This window comes from Amblyomma maculatum, chromosome 11, assembly GCF_055883805.1.
Source record: "Amblyomma maculatum isolate TAMU_Amacu chromosome 11, ASM5588380v1, whole genome shotgun sequence".
NCBI classification, from domain to species: domain Eukaryota; kingdom Metazoa; phylum Arthropoda; class Arachnida; order Ixodida; family Ixodidae; genus Amblyomma; species Amblyomma maculatum.
In genome coordinates, this window is record NC_139354.1 from 161,612,012 (window position 1) to 161,629,052 (window position 17,041).

A 17,041-nucleotide genomic window follows, 5' to 3' on the forward strand; every position below is an offset into this window, starting at 1 on the left:
TACGCTTCCATGATTTCACGTGCGAGTGAACTGCGGCCCTTGCCAAGAATCCTAATCTCATACAGCCGAGGCTGGCAACCCCTACAGGACACGCAATGCTTAGCCAAATTAGAACCTTCCCCCGTTGTTAATGATAAGACATGTTCCCGTGTACGGTCGTTCACGCAGCGTCCAGTCTGGCCTTCATACACCTTTCCACAAGACAATGGTATCTCGTAGACAACTCCGATGGCGCATTCCGCAAAGGGCCTAGCATGTTTCTTGCCACAGCCGCTCTTCTTTGCTCCTTGTTTGGCGATACGGGAGCATAGCTTTGCCATTTTGAAAGGTGCTGAAAACACCATCGGCACTTTGTACCTCCCCGCCACCTTCTTCAAGTTGTGCGACACCTTGTGCACATACGGCATGACTACAGGTTTACCTTTGCTTTCAGCCCTTTGCCGCGCTTTTCCCTTTATCTTTTGCAGCAATGTCTCAGCCACAGCCGCCACGATCGCGCAGGGGAAACCGGCAGAAGAAAGCCTGCCCATCATCATCATCATCATCATCATCATCATCAGCCTGATTATACCCACTGCAGGGCGAAGGCCTCTCCTATATTTCTCCACTTAACCCTGTTCAGTGCTAGCTGCATCCACTTGACCCCTGCGAACTTCTTAATCTCATCCGCCCACCTAACTTTCTGCCGCCCCCTGCTACGATTTCCTTCCCTTGGAATCCAGTTTGTTACCCTCAGCGACCATCGGTTATCCTCTCTTCGCACTACATGTCCTGCCCATGTCCATTTCTTCTTCTTAATTTCTACTAGAATGTCGGTAACTTGAGTTATTTCTCTGACCCACTCTGCACGCTTTCTATCTTTTAATGTTACCCCTACCATTTTTCGTTCCATAGCCCTCTGGGTTGTCCTCAACTTAAGTAGGACTCTCTTGGTTAGCCTCCACGTTTCAGCCCCATAGGTGAGTACAGGCAAGATGCAACTGTTGTATACTTTCCTCTTGAGCGATACCGGTAAGCTGCTAGTCATAATCTGCGAGTGCTTGCCAAATGCGCTCCATCCCAATCGTATTCTTCTTGTTATTTCCTTTTCGTGGTCCGGATCTGCGGTTACTACCTGTCCTAAGTAGACATATTCGCCTACTACTTCCAGTATTTCGCTACCTAATGTAAACTGCTGTTCCTTCCCGAGGTTGTTGAACATTACCTTATATCCCTGTCACACGGCCGACTCGGAACTACCTTGAACTTCCTTGGTCTAAAGGAGCGCAAGGGAGTCGCAGGGAGTTTCGCCTTAAAGGAGTTGTCCCCGTGTCACACGGCTTGCAACGAGCTTATCAGAGCAGCCAACAGGGGGCCATTAGGCGCTGTTTATTTTGCACAAAGATATAAAAATAATGTCCAAAACAAACTGAAATATTTTTTATACTACTATTTTCCTCGCAAAATGCAATTAGCTTTAGTCATATCAATATAAAAGAACACACATTTGCTGAAAACAACGACCATGCTCTAAACATAGCCATTTTTTTCCGCTCTGCTGGACACCATGCGCGGCGTTGTGCAATACGTGGTGCAGTGTCGCGACAACTAAACGCAACTAACCGAGTTAGAATACAATTTTATGCAATAAAAACTAATATATTTAGGAGTAAAAATTACATTATTGAAGAAATATGCTATTTAATGACTCGGAAGCAAAGCACATTGGAAACGAGAGTACTCCCTTCGCCCATCAATGGAGATCGTCGATCTCCTTTGCTTCAAAACTCCATTTAACTTCCTTCCATAATGGACTGCCGTGTGACACGGCACGTATCTCCCTCGAGGTAATGGCTACCTTGGTTGAAGGGAGTTGAAAGGAGTTCAGCCGTGTCCGTGTGACAGAGGTATTAGTCTTCTGCATATTGATTTTCAAGCCTACCTTTTTACTTTTCCTGTCTAGGTCATCAATCATTATTTGCAGTTCATCCCCCGAGTTGCTTAGCAAGGCAATGTCATCAGCAAATCGCAGATTACTGAGGTATTCTCCATCTACCCTTATCCCTAACTGCTCCCATTCCAAGTCTCTGAATACTTCCTCTAAACAAGCTGTGAATAGTACTGGGGAGATTGTGTCTCCTTGCCTAACACCTTTCTTTATGGGAATTTTGTTACTTTCTTTATGCAGAACTATGGTTGCTGTGCAGCCACTATATATATCTTCTAGCACTTTCACGTACGGCTCGTCTACCCCCTGATTTCGCAATGCCTGCATCACCGCCGAGGTTTCAACTGAGTCAAATGCTTTTTCGTAATCAATGAATGCTATGTATAAGGGCTGGTTATATTCCGCGCATTTTTCTATCACCTGATTGATGGTATGGATATGATCGATAGTAGAGTACCGTTTCCGAAACCCTGCTTGATCCTTTGCTTGATTGCAGTCTAAGGTTGTCCTGATTCTATTAGCGATTACCTTAGTAAATACATTATACGTAACAGACAGTAAGCTGATTGGTCTGTAATTTTTTAGGTCCTTAGAGTCCCCTTTCTTGTGAATGAGGATAATGTTTGCATTCTTCCATGGTTCCGGTACCGTCGATGATACCAGGCACTGCGTATACAGGGTGGCCAGTTTTTCTAGCACGATATCTCCCCCGTCCTTCAGCAAATCTGTAGTTATCTGATCCTCTCCAGCTGATTTCCCCCTTTTCATAGTTTCTAGTGCTTTCTTGACCTCGTCCTTCGTCACTGGGGGAACGTCTGACTGTTTTTCCCTACCGCCAATCTCATTACGGTCCTGACTACTTTGGCTACTGTAGAGATCTGTATAGAACTCCTCGGCTACTTTCACTATCTTTTCCATATTAGTGATGACGTTGCCCGCCTTGTCCCTTATTGCATACATCTGGTTTTTGCCTATGCCCAATTTCTTCTTTACCGCTTTAAGGCTTCCCCCGCTCTTTACAGCATGCTCAATTTTCTCCATGTTATACTTCCTTATATCGGCCACCTTACGCTTATTGATTAGCTTTGATATCTCGGCCAATTCGATCTGGTCTGTTGGATTGGAAGCTTTCATACTCTGGCGTTTCTTAATCAAATCTTTCGTCTCCTTAGACAGCTTGCCCTTATCCTCTCTAACTATCCTACCGCCTAGTTCTACCGGTAGGCCTGATCAGGTGGGAAGCCTGCCCACCTGATCATTAAAACTTTCCTGCATTTTGTGCGGACACGACTTCATGAGTACGACGCCGAGTATTTCTACATCAGCCTCAATGCCCTCGGCAATGTCCTGTTCCCGGACCTCGCGATCGACGCCGAAGATAGTGCCCACATGGAAGTCCATGCGGGAAGCCTCGAATGAGCGAACGGGAATATCGAGGAGGGACTTGAGGGTCAGGAGGTGATCGCGCGCTTCTTGCGATGACACATCAGCAGCCACGATGTTTCGTTTCCGGTTGAGCCGGACCTCGATGACCCCTGGCTGGCCATACAGATAGGCACTCATGTGTTCCTTGATGGTTGCCCTGAAAGAAGTGTTCTTCTCTCGAGGGGTGAACAGCACCGTGGACACACGTGTCACCTTGGGGCGGTTGATTCGGCGTGTGACCGTAGTCCAACCACCGGTATCACGATCGTGTTCAGGAGCCGGATGGTTGGATCGGGAAGGCTGTTGCGCCGTGGTGGAGTTGTTAGCCTGGTCCTGAGTTAAATCAGAGGAGGTAAACCAGGGAACCTCAGGAGGCGAACCGGAGGATGGTAGGGCAGCGGTCTTGTCAGAATCTTGATGTTCAAGATCCTCGGCTAAGGCTGCAAAGGAGTTATGCAGAGTTACTTCACCTTGGGAAGTGAGCTCTTGCGAGGGTCCGGAGGAACGAGGCTTGCGGAGGCGGCTCGCAGTTGCGAGCACATCGTCCAGTGCCTTGAGCTGGGAGGCAAGGTCTTCTTTTCCAGCTGGAAAGAAGGTAGTAGATGAAGTGTTGCTCTCACCAGATATGACAGCCTCGAGTGCCTGGAGAGACGCCTCTCGCTGTCCGGTAGGGAGCAAAACAGGTGATCGACTCGAGTCGGACGACTCGGCTGTCGCAGCGGCATCGTCGGTGACCTTGCGCTGTTGGCGCTTGGCCTTTCCTTTGCGCTGAGGCTTGGGAGGTGGGTTGTTGTCGGCAGGATCCTTCAGTAATTGCGCCGCTCTCAACCGGGTCACAGGGGGAGATAGGCTGCGGCTACCGTTCGGAGATGAAGAGACCTGGGGCGGTGGAGGCCCTGAGGTAGGAGGGGGGGACAAGGTTGCGACGGGACTCCTCAATGGAGGGGGTTGTCAGCAACCGAAGACTGTCATAGAAGTCCTCAAGTTGTCCCCGGACATGGCACTCGATGTCGGCATGAAAGGATGCCGGATCTCGGCCGAAGCTGCGAGTACGGCGGTGGTCCGGTTGGGGACCGCCGCGGCGAGCGGTATGTTGCTCCATAGCAGCAAAAACCTGAAAAAAACTACAAGCGAGAAAAGCGGCCGAAACCGCAAATTAGTGCGCTATAAGCTCACCTTGATAGCGACGGTAGGACAGGAGTGTGGTCCGATGAGAACCAGGTGGGACGAAGAGTTGGTCCCAGCGGCAAGGCGGGATCATGCAGCCGGAAGCCCGGCACAACCCCGAAGGGGCCGGCGGCGGCGATGCGCTTCCTCAGTGGACCACGGTGAAAATCCGAGTGGTGGAATTCTCGGTGATTAATCCAGGTGGAAATCCACAGAGGGGGCACACAGGGGCCCCGCGGCACTCACACAACACACGCGCCACAAGCACAAGGAAGGCTTCCGAGGCAGCGCGTAGTTGATGGCACATACCTATTCACGCGCTCCGTCCTGTCTGTTTTCTTTGTCCTTCGTGCGGTTGCAATATGCGTTAAAGTACTAACCACCAATTAGCCCCCCTTTCCCTGTTATTTTTGTGTCCGTCTTTAGTCGCGATCGAATGTCTGGTCCTACTAGTGTGGTCTGCTTTGCTGCTCGTCCTGATAGTTTTGCAAATGGCAGCGTCTAGAATACCGCCAACACCACCTGTCAGCTAGGCTGCGTCCTACAATACACCAAAGGAAAATTTCTAGTGCCCTCTCTGATGTTCAGACATCTTATAGTAGCACGAAAAACACACACAAGACAGGCTACAGGACGAGCGCTAACTGCCGACTGTTTATTGGAAGGAAAGAGGAACGTATATTTAAACCCTCGGCCACTCAGGTGTTCATAGCCCCAATCGCACTCACCACACCCGGTATCAAAATTCATCAATGACAAGCCTAGGCATGTGTGAATAAACACAACAAGGAAGCGATAAATAAACGATACAGATCTTAACAACAGTCAAACGTAGCAAAGCAGTGCGAAGACTTGAAGCAAAAGCAGACAAAACTAAACAATGTAAAAATTAGAGCTCACAACAAGGTAATAACCAAAGGTAACTAGCAAAGAGGCAATAGCAGTCAATCCCTCGTAGCAAAAGCAGTGTCCATAGCAAAGCAAAAGCAGTCTAACAAAAAGCCGTAAAAAACCAGAACAAAACACCAAGGTAACAAAAGCATTTTAACAAAAAAACCAAAAAGGTAAGACCAAGGTAAAAAACCAAACCCAAGGGTAACTAAAAAACAAAAATTGTAGCAATAGCAGTCAATATCTCGTAACAAAGGCAGTGTCATGTATACAAAGCAAAAGCAGTCAAAATCTAAAAATTAAACAAGGTAAAAAATCTATATATAAAAATATAAAAAAAAACGCCACTAATACCAAAGACAGGTCGTCCGAAGCAGGTTACAAACAGTGGACAATGGAATACTCATTTCAGATCATATTATCGAGGAAAGATACCTCACTGCTGTAGAGCACTACAGAAGACTCGCTGATACAGTCAGTCCCTCTTACCTTTATAAAGTACGCTTCCATGATTTCACGTGCGAGTGAACTGCGGCTCTTGCCAAGAATCCTAATCTCATACAGCCGAGGCTGGCAACCTCGACAGGACACGCAATGCTTAGCCAAGTTAGAACCTTCCCCCGTTGTTAATGATAAGACATGTTCCCGTGCACGATCGTTCACGCAGCGTCCAGTCTGGCCTACATACACCTTTCCACAAGACAATGGTATCTCGTAGACAACTCCGATGGCGCATTCCGCAAATTGACTAGCATGTTTCTTGCCACAGCCGCTCTTCTTTGCTCCTTGTTTGGCGATACGGGAGCATAGCTTTGCCATTTTGAAAGGTGCTGGAAACACCATCGGCACTTTGTACCTCCCCGCCACCTTCCTCAAGTTGTGCGACACCTTGTGCACATACGGCATGACTACAGGTTTACCTTTGCTTTCAGCCCTTTGCCGCGCTTTTCCCTTTATCTTTTGCAGCAATGTCTCAGCCACAGCCGCCACGATCGCGCAGGGGAAACCGGCAGAAGAAAGCCTGCCCACCTGATCATTAAAACTTTCCTGCATTTTGTGCGGACACGACTTCATGAGTACGACGCCGAGTATCTCTACATCAGCCCCAATGCCCTCGGCAATGTCCTGTTCCCGGACCTCGCGATCGACGCCGAAGATAGCGCCCACATGGAAGTCCATGCGGGAAGCCTCGAACGAGCGAACGGGAATATCGAGGAGGGACTTGAGGGTCAGGAGGTGATCACGGGCTTCTTGCGATGACACATCAGCAGCGACGATGTTTCGTTTCCGGTTGAGCCGGACCTCGATGAACCCTGGCTGGCCATACAGATAGGCACTCATGTGTTCCTTGATGGTTGCCCTGAAAGAAGTGTTCTTCTCTCGAGGGGTGAACAGCACCGTGGACACACGTGTCACCTTGGGGCGGTTGATTCGGCGTGTGACCGTAGTCCAACCACCGGTATCCCGATCGTGTTCAGGAGGCGGATGGTTGGAGCGGGAAGGCTGTTGTGCCGTGGTGGAGTTGTTAGCCTGGTCCTGAGTTAAATCAGAGGAGGTAAACCAGGGAACCTCAGGAGGCGAACCGGAGGATGGTAGGGCAGCGGTCTTGTCAGAATCTTGATGTTCAAGATCCTCGGCTAAGGCTGCAAAGGAGTTATGCAGAGTTACTTCACCTTGGGAAGTGAGCTCTTGCGAGGGTCCGGAGGAAAGAGGCTTGCGGAGGCGGCTCGCAGTTGCGAGCACATCGTCCAGTGCCTTGAGCTGGGAGGCAAGGTCTTCTTTTCCAGCTGGAAAGAAGGTAGTAGATGAAGTGTTACTCTCACCAGATATGACAACCTCGAGTGCCTGGATAGACGCCTCTCGCTGTCCGGTAGGGAGCAAAACAGGTGATCGACTCGAGTCGGACGACTCGGCTGTCGCAGCGGCATCGTCGGTGACCTTGCGCTGTTGGCGCTTGGCCTTTCCTTTGCGCTGAGGCTTGGGAGGTGGGTTGTTGTCGGCAGGATCCTAAAGAAATTGCGCCGCTCTCAACCGGGTCACAGGGGGAGATAGGCTGCGGCTACCGTTCGGAGATGAAGAGACCTGGGGCGGTGGAGGCCCTGAGGTAGGAGGGGGGGACAAGGTTGCGACGGGACTCCTCAATGGAGGGGGTTGTCAGCAACCGAAGACTGTCATAGAAGTCCTCAAGTTGTCCCCGGACATGGCACTCGATGTCGGCATGAAAGGATGCCGGATCTCGGCCGAAGCTGCGAGTACGGCGGTGGTCCGGTTGGGGACCGCCGCGGCGAGCGGTATGTTGCTCCATAGCAGCAAAAACCTGAAAAAAACTACAAGCGAGAAAAGCGGCCGAAACCGCAAATTAGTGCGCTATAAGCTCACCTTGATAGCGACGGTAGGACAGGAGTGTGGTCCGATGAGAACCAGGTGGGACGAAGAGTTGGTCCCAGCGGCAAGGCGGGATCATGCAGCCGGAAGCCCGGCACAACCCCGAAGGGGCCGGCGGCGGCGATGCGCTTCCTCAGTGGACCACGGTGAAAATCCGAGTGGTGGAATTCTCGGTGATTAATCCAGGTGGAAATCCACAGAGGGGGCACACAGGGGCCCCGCGGCACTCACACAACACACGCGCCACAAGCACAAGGAAGGCTTCCGAGGCAGCGCGTAGTTGATGGCACATACCTATTCACGCGCTCCGTCCTGTCTGTTTTCTTTGTCCTTCGTGCGGTTGCAATATGCGTTAAAGTACTAACCACCAATTAGCCCCCCTTTCCCTGTTATTTTTGTGTCCGTCTTTAGTCGCGATCGAATGTCTGGTCCTACTAGTGTGGTCTGCTTTGCTGCTCGTCCTGATAGTTTTGCAAATGGCAGCGTCTAGAATACCGCCAACACCACCTGTCAGCTAGGCTGCGTCCTACAATACACCAAAGGAAAATTTCTAGTGCCCTCTCTGATGTTCAGACATCTTATAGTAGCACGAAAAACACACACAAGACAGGCTACAGGACGAGCGCTAACTGCCGACTGTTTATTGGAAGGAAAGAGGAACGTATATTTAAACCCTCGGCCACTCAGGTGTTCATAGCCCCAATCGCACTCACCACACCCGGTATCCAAATTCATCAATGACAAGCCTAGGCATGTGTGAATAAACACAACAAGGAAGCGATAAATAAACGATACAGATCTTAACAACAGTCAAACGTAGCAAAGCATTGCGAAGACTTGAAGCAAAAGCAGACAAAACTAAACAATGTAAAAATTAGAGCTCACAACAAGGTAATAACCAAAGGTAACTAGCAAAGAGGCAATAGCAGTCAATCCCTCGTAGCAAAAGCAGTGTCCATAGCAAAGCAAAAGCAGTCTAACAAAAAGCCGTAAAAAACCAGAACAAAACACCAAGGTAACAAAAGCATTTTAACAAAAAAACCAACAAGGTAAGACCAAGGTAAAAAACCAAACCCAAGGGTAACTAAAAAACAAAAATTGTAGCAATAGCAGTCAATATCTCGTAACAAAGGCAGTGTCATGTATACGAAGCAAAAGCAGTCAAAATCTAAAAATTAAACAAGGTAAAAAATCTATATAAAAAAAAGTATAAAAAAACGCCACTAATACCAAAGACAGGTCGTCCGAAGCAGGTTACAAACAGTGGACAATGGAATACTCATTTCAGATCATATTATCGAGGAAAGATACCTCACTGCTGTAGAGCACTACAGAAGACTCGCTGATACAGTCAGTCCCTCTTACCTTTATAAAGTACGCTTCCATGATTTCACGTGCGAGTGAACTGCGGCTCTTGCCAAGAATCCTAATCTCATACAGCCGAGGCTGGCAACCTCGACAGGACACGCAATGCTTAGCCAAGTTAGAACCTTCCCCCGTTGTTAATGATAAGACATGTTCCCGTGCACGATCGTTCACGCAGCGTCCAGTCTGGCCTACATACACCTTTCCACAAGACAATGGTATCTCGTAGACAACTCCGATGGCGCATTCCGCAAATTGACTAGCATGTTTCTTGCCACAGCCGCTCTTCTTTGCTCCTTGTTTGGCGATACGGGAGCATAGCTTTGCCATTTTGAAAGGTGCTGGAAACACCATCGGCACTTTGTACCTCCCCGCCACCTTCCTCAAGTTGTGCGACACCTTGTGCACATACGGCATGACTACAGGTTTACCTTTGCTTTCAGCCCTTTGCCGCGCTTTTCCCTTTATCTTTTGCAGCAATGTCTCAGCCACAGCCGCCACGATCGCGCAGGGGAAACCGGCAGAAGAAAGCCTGCCCACCTGATCATTAAAACTTTCCTGCATTTTGTGCGGACACGACTTCATGAGTACGACGCCGAGTATCTCTACATCAGCCCCAATGCCCTCGGCAATGTCCTGTTCCCGGACCTCGCGATCGACGCCGAAGATAGCGCCCACATGGAAGTCCATGCGGGAAGCCTCGAACGAGCGAACGGGAATATCGAGGAGGGACTTGAGGGTCAGGAGGTGATCACGGGCTTCTTGCGATGACACATCAGCAGCGACGATGTTTCGTTTCCGGTTGAGCCGGACCTCGATGAACCCTGGCTGGCCATACAGATAGGCACTCATGTGTTCCTTGATGGTTGCCCTGAAAGAAGTGTTCTTCTCTCGAGGGGTGAACAGCACCGTGGACACACGTGTCACCTTGGGGCGGTTGATTCGGCGTGTGACCGTAGTCCAACCACCGGTATCCCGATCGTGTTCAGGAGGCGGATGGTTGGAGCGGGAAGGCTGTTGTGCCGTGGTGGAGTTGTTAGCCTGGTCCTGAGTTAAATCAGAGGAGGTAAACCAGGGAACCTCAGGAGGCGAACCGGAGGATGGTAGGGCAGCGGTCTTGTCAGAATCTTGATGTTCAAGATCCTCGGCTAAGGCTGCAAAGGAGTTATGCAGAGTTACTTCACCTTGGGAAGTGAGCTCTTGCGAGGGTCCGGAGGAAAGAGGCTTGCGGAGGCGGCTCGCAGTTGCGAGCACATCGTCCAGTGCCTTGAGCTGGGAGGCAAGGTCTTCTTTTCCAGCTGGAAAGAAGGTAGTAGATGAAGTGTTACTCTCACCAGATATGACAACCTCGAGTGCCTGGATAGACGCCTCTCGCTGTCCGGTAGGGAGCAAAACAGGTGATCGACTCGAGTCGGACGACTCGGCTGTCGCAGCGGCATCGTCGGTGACCTTGCGCTGTTGGCGCTTGGCCTTTCCTTTGCGCTGAGGCTTGGGAGGTGGGTTGTTGTCGGCAGGATCCTTCAGGAATTGCGCCGCTCTCAACCGGGTCACAGGGGGAGATAGGCTGCGGCTACCGTTCGGAGATGAAGAGACCTGGGGCGGTGGAGGCCCTGAGGTAGGAGGGGGGGACAAGGTTGCGACGGGACTCCTCAATGGAGGGGGTTGTCAGCAACCGAAGACTGTCATAGAAGTCCTCAAGTTGTCCCCGGACATGGCACTCGATGTCGGCATGAAAGGATGCCGGATCTCGGCCGAAGCTGCGAGTACGGCGGTGGTCCGGTTGGGGACCGCCGCGGCGAGCGGTATGTTGCTCCATAGCAGCAAAAACCTGAAAAAAACTACAAGCGAGAAAAGCGGCCGAAACCGCAAATTAGTGCGCTATAAGCTCACCTTGATAGCGACGGTAGGACAGGAGTGTGGTCCGATGAGAACCAGGTGGGACGAAGAGTTGGTCCCAGCGGCAAGGCGGGATCATGCAGCCGGAAGCCCGGCACAACCCCGAAGGGGCCGGCGGCGGCGATGGGCTTCCTCAGTGGACCACGGTGAAAATCCGAGTGGTGGAATTCTCGGTGATTAATCCAGGTGGAAATCCACAGAGGGGGCACACAGGGGCCCCGCGGCACTCACACAACACACGCGCCACAAGCACAAGGGAGGTTTCCGAGGCAGCGCGTAGTTGATGGCACATACCGATTCACGCGCTCCGTCATGTCTGTTTTCTTTGTCCTTCGTGCGGTTGCAATATGCGTTAAAGTACTAACCACCAATTAGCCCCCCTTTCCCTGTTATCTTTGTGTCCGTCTTTAGTCGCGATCGAATGTCTGGTCCTACTAGTGTGGTCTGCTTTGCTGCTTGTCCTGATAGTTTTGCAAATGGCAGCGTCTAGAATACCGCCAACACCACCTGTCAGCTAGGCTGCGTCCTACAATACACCAAAGGAAAATTTCTAGTGCCCTCACTGATGTTCAGACATCTTATAGTAGCGCGAAAAAACACACACAAGACAGGCTACAGGACGAGCGCTAACTGCCGACTGTTTATTGGAAGGAAAGAGCAACGTATATTTAAACCCTCGGCCACTCAGGTGTTCATAGCCCCAATCGCACTCACCACACCTGGTATCAAAATTCATCAATGACAAGCCTAGGCATGTGTGAATAAACACAACAAGGAAGCGATAAATAAACGATACAGATCTTAACAACAGTCAAACGTAGCAAAGCAGTGTGAAGACTTGAAGCAAAAGCAGACAAAACTAAACAACGTAAAAATTAGAGCTCACAACAAGGTAATAACCAAAGGTAACTAGCAAAGAGGCAATAGCAGTCAATCCCTCGTAGCAAAAGCAGTGTCCATAGCAAAGCAAAAGCAGTCTAACAAAAAGCCGTAAAAAACCAGAACAAAACACCAAGGTAACAAAAGCATTTTAACAAAAAAACCAACAAGGTAAGACCAAGGTAAAAAACCAAACCCAAGGGTAACTAAAAAACAAAAATTGTAGCAATAGCAGTCAATATCTCGTAACAAAGGCAGTGTCATGTATACGAAGCAAAAGCAGTCAAAATCTAAAAATTAAACAAGGTAAAAAATCTATATAAAAAAAAGTATAAAAAAACGCCACTAATACCAAAGACAGGTCGTCCGAAGCAGGTTACAAACAGTAGACAATGGAATACTCATTTCAGATCATATTATCGAGGAAAGATACCTCACTGCTGTAGAGCACTACAGAAGACTCACTGATACAGTCAGTCCCTCTTACCTTTATAAAGTACGCTTCCATGATTTCACGTGCGAGTGAACTGCGGCCCTTGCCAAGAATCCTAATCTCATACAGCCGAGGCTGGCAACCCCTACAGGACACGCAATGCTTAGCCAAATTAGAACCTTCCCCCGTTGTTAATGATAAGACATGTTCCCGTGCACGATCGTTCACGCAGCGTCCAGTCTGGCCTACATACACCTTTCCACAAGACAATGGTATCTCGTGGACAACTCCGATGGCGCATTCCGCAAAGGGCCTAGCATGTTTCTTGCTACAGCCGCTCTTCTTTGCTCCTTGTTTGGCGATACGGGAGCATAGCTTTGCCATTTTGAAAGCTGCTGAAAACACCATCGGCACTTTGCACCTCCCCGCCACCTTCTTCAAGTTTTGCGACACCTTGTGCACATACGGCATGACTACAGGTTTACCTTTGCTTTCAGCCCTTTGCCGCGCTTTTCCCTTTATCTTTTGCAGCAATGTCTCAGCCACAGCCGCCACGATCGCGCAGGGGAAACCGGCAGAAGAAAGCCTGCCCACCTGATCATTAAAACTTTCCTGCATTTTGTGCGGACACGACTTCATGAGTACGACGCCGAGTATCTCTACATCAGCCTCAATGCCCTCGGCAATGTCCTGTTCCCGGACCTCGCGATCGACGCCGAAGATAGTGCCCACATGGAAGTCCATGCGGGAAGCCTCGAAGGAGCGAACGGGAATATCGAGGAGGGACTTGAGGGTCAGGAGGTGATCGCGGGCTTCTTGCGATGACACATCAGCAGCCACGATGTTTCGTTTCCGGTTGAGCCGGACCTCGATGACCCCTGGCTGGCCATACAGATAGGCACTCATGTGTTCCTTGATGGTTGCCCTGAAAGAAGTGTTCTTCTCTCGAGGGGTGAACAGCACCGTGGACACACGTGTCACCTTGGGGCGGTTGATTCGGCGTGTGACCGTAGTCCAACCACCGGTATCCCGATCGTGTTCAGGAGCCGGATGGTTGGAGCGGGAAGGCTGTTGCGCCGTGGTGGAGTTGTTAGCCTGGTCCTGAGTTAAATCAGAGGAGGTAAACCAGGGAACCTCAGGAGGCGAACCGGAGGATGGTAGGGCAGCGGTCTTGTCAGAATCTTGATGTTCAAGATCCTCGGCTAAGGCTGCAAAGGAGTTATGCAGAGTTACTTCACCTTGGGAAGTGACCTCTTGCGAGGGTCCGGAGGAACGAGGCTTGCGGAGGCGGCTCGCAGTTGCGAGCACATCGTCCAGTGCCTTGAGCTGGGAGGCAAGGTCTTCTTTTCCAGCTGGAAAGAAGGTAGTAGATGAAGTGTTGCTCTCACCAGATATGACAGCCTCGAGTGCCTGGAGAGACGCCTCTCGCTGTCCGGTAGGGAGCAAAACAGGTGATCGACTCGAGTCGGACGACTCGGCTGTCGCAGCGGCATCGTCGGTGACCTTGCGCTGTTGGCGCTTGGCCTTTCCTTTGCGCTGAGGCTTGGGAGGTGGGTTGTTGTCGGCAGGATCCTTCAGGAATTGCGCCGCTCTCAACCGGGTCACAGGGGGAGATGGGCTGCGGCTACCGGTCGGAGATGAAGAGACCTGGGGCGGTGGAGGCCCTGAGGCAGGAGGGGGGACAAGGTTGCGACGGTACTCCTCAATGGAGGGGGTTGTCAGCAACCGAAGACTGTCATAGAAGTCCTCAAGTTGTCCCTGGACATGGCACTCGATGTCGGCATGAAAGGATGCCGGATCTCGGCCGAGGCTGGGAGTACGGCGGCGGTCCGGTTGGGGACCGCCGCGGCGAGCGGATGTTGCTCCATAGCAGCAAAAACCTGAAAAAAACTACAAGCGAGAAAAGCGGCCGAAACCGCAAATTAGTGCGCTATAAGCTCACCTTGATAGCGACGGTAGGACAGGAGTGTGGTCCGATGAGAACCAGGTGGGACGAAGAGTTGGTCCCAGCGGCAAGGCGGGATCATGCAGCCGGAAGCCCGGCACAACCCCGAAGGGGCCGGCGGCGGCGATGCGCTTCCTCAGTGGACCACGGTGAAAATCCGAGTGGTGGAATTTTCGGTGATTAATCCAGGTGGAAATCCACAGAGGGGGCACACAGGGGCCCCGCGGCACTCACACAACACACGCGCCACAAGCACAAGGGAGGCTTCCGAGGCAGCGCGTAGTTGATGGCACATACCTATTCACGCGCTCCGTCCTGTCTGTTTTCTTTGTCCTTCGTGCGGTTGCAATATGCGTTAAAGTACTAACCACCAATTAGCCCCCCTTTCCCTGTTATCTTTGTGTCCGTCTTTAGTCGCGATCGAATGTCTGGTCCTACTAGTGTGGTCTGCTTTGCTGCTCGTCCTGATAGTTTTGCAAATGGCAGCGTCTAGAATACCGCCAACACCACCTGTCAGCTAGGCTGCGTCCTACAATACACCAAAGGAAAATTTCTAGTGCCCTCTCTGATGTTCAGACATCTTATAGTAGCGCGAAAAAACACACACAAGACAGGCTACAGGACGAGCGCTAACTGCCGACTGTTGATTGGAAGGAAAGAAAAACGTTTATTTAAACCCTCGGCCACTCAGGTGGTCATAGCCCCAATCGCACTTACCACACCCGGTATCAAAATTCATCAATGACAAGCCTAGGCATGTGTGAATAAACACAACAAGGAAGCGATAAATAAACGATACAGATCTTAACAACAGTCAAACGTAGCAAAGCAGTGTGAAGACTTGAAGCAAAAGCAGACAAAACTAAACGTAAAAATTAGAGCTAGGTAGGTAAAGGTAAGACCAAGGTAAAAAACCAAACCCAAGGGTAACTAAAAAACAAAAATTGTAGCAATAGCAGTCAATATCTCGTAACAAAGGCAGTGTCATGTATACAAAGCAAAAGCATTCAAAATCTAAAAATTAAACAAGGTAAAAAATCTATATATAAAAATATAAAAAAACGCCACTAATACCAAAAGACAGGTCGTCCGAAGCAGGTTACAAACAGTGGACAATGGAATACTCATTTCAGATCATATTATCGAGGAAAGATACCGCACTGCTGTAGAGCACTACGGAAGACTCACTGATACAGTCAGTCCCTCTTATCTTTATAAAGTACGCTTCCATGATTTCACATGCGAGTGAACTGCGGCTCTTGCCAAGAATCCTAATCTCATACAGCCGAGGCTGGCAACCCCTACAGGACACGCAATGTTTAGCCAAGTTAGAACCTTCCCCCGTTGTTAATGATAAGACATGTTCCCGTGCACGATCGTTCACGCAGCGTCCAGTCTGGCCTACATACACCTTTCCACAAGACAATGGTATCTCGTAGACAACTCCGATGGCGCATTCCGCAAAGGGACTAGCATGTTTCTTGCCACAGCCGCTCTTCTTTGCTCCTTGTTTGGCGATACGGGAGCATAGCTTTGCCATTTTGAAAGGTGCTGGAAACACCATCGGCACTTTGTACCTCCCCGCCACCTTGTTCAAGTTTTGCGACACCTTGTGCACATACGGCATGACTACAGGTTTCCCTTTGCTTTCAGCCCTTTGCCGCGCTTTTCCCTTTATCTTTTGCAGCAATGTCTCAGCCACAGCCGCCACGATCGCGCAGGGGAAACCGGCAGAAGAAAGCCTGCCCACCTGATCATTAAAACTTTCCTGCACTTTGTGCGGACACGACTTCATGAGTACGACGCCGAGTATCTCTACATCAGCCTCAATGCCCTCGGCAATGTCCTGTTCCCGGACCTCGCGATCGACGCCGAAGATAGTGCCCACATGGAAGTCCATGCGGGAAGCCTCGAACGAGCGAACGGGAATATCGAGGAGGGACTTGAGGGTCAGGAGGTGATCGCGGGCTTCTTGCGATGACACATCAGCAGCCACGATGTTTCGTTTCCGGTTGAGCCGGACCTCGATGACCCCTGGCTGGCCATACAGATAGGCACTCATGTGTTCCTTGATGGTTGCCCTGAAAGAAGTGTTCTTCTCTCGAGGGGTGAACAGCACCGTGGACACACGTGTCACCTTGGGGCGGTTGATTCGGCGTGTGACCGTAGTCCAACCACCGGTATCCCGATCGTGTTCAGGAGCCGGATGGTTGGAGCGGGAAGGCTGTTGCGCCGTGGTGGAGTTGTTAGCCTGGTCCTGAGTTAAATCAGAGGAGGTAAACCAGGGAACCTCAGGAGGCGAACCGGAGGATGGTAGGGCAGCGGTCTTGTCAGAATCTTGATGTTCAAGATCCTCGGCTAAGGCTGCAAAGGAGTTATGCAGAGTTACTTCACCTTGGGAAGTGAGCTCTTGCGAGGGTCCGGAGGAACGAGGCTTGCGGAGGCGGCTCGCAGTTGCGAGCACATCGTCCAGTGCCTTGAGCTGGGAGGCAAGGTCTTCTTTTCCAGCTGGAAAGAAGGTAGTAGATGAAGTGTTGCTCTCACCAGATATGACAGCCTCGAGTGCCTGGAGAGACGCCTCTCGCTGTCCGGTAGGGAGCAAAACAGGTGATCGACTCGAGTCGGACGACTCGGCTGTCGCAGCGGCATCGTCGGTGACCTTGCGCTGTTGGCGCTTGGCCTTTCCTTTGCGCTGAGGCTTGGGAGGTGGGTTGTTGTCGGCAGGATC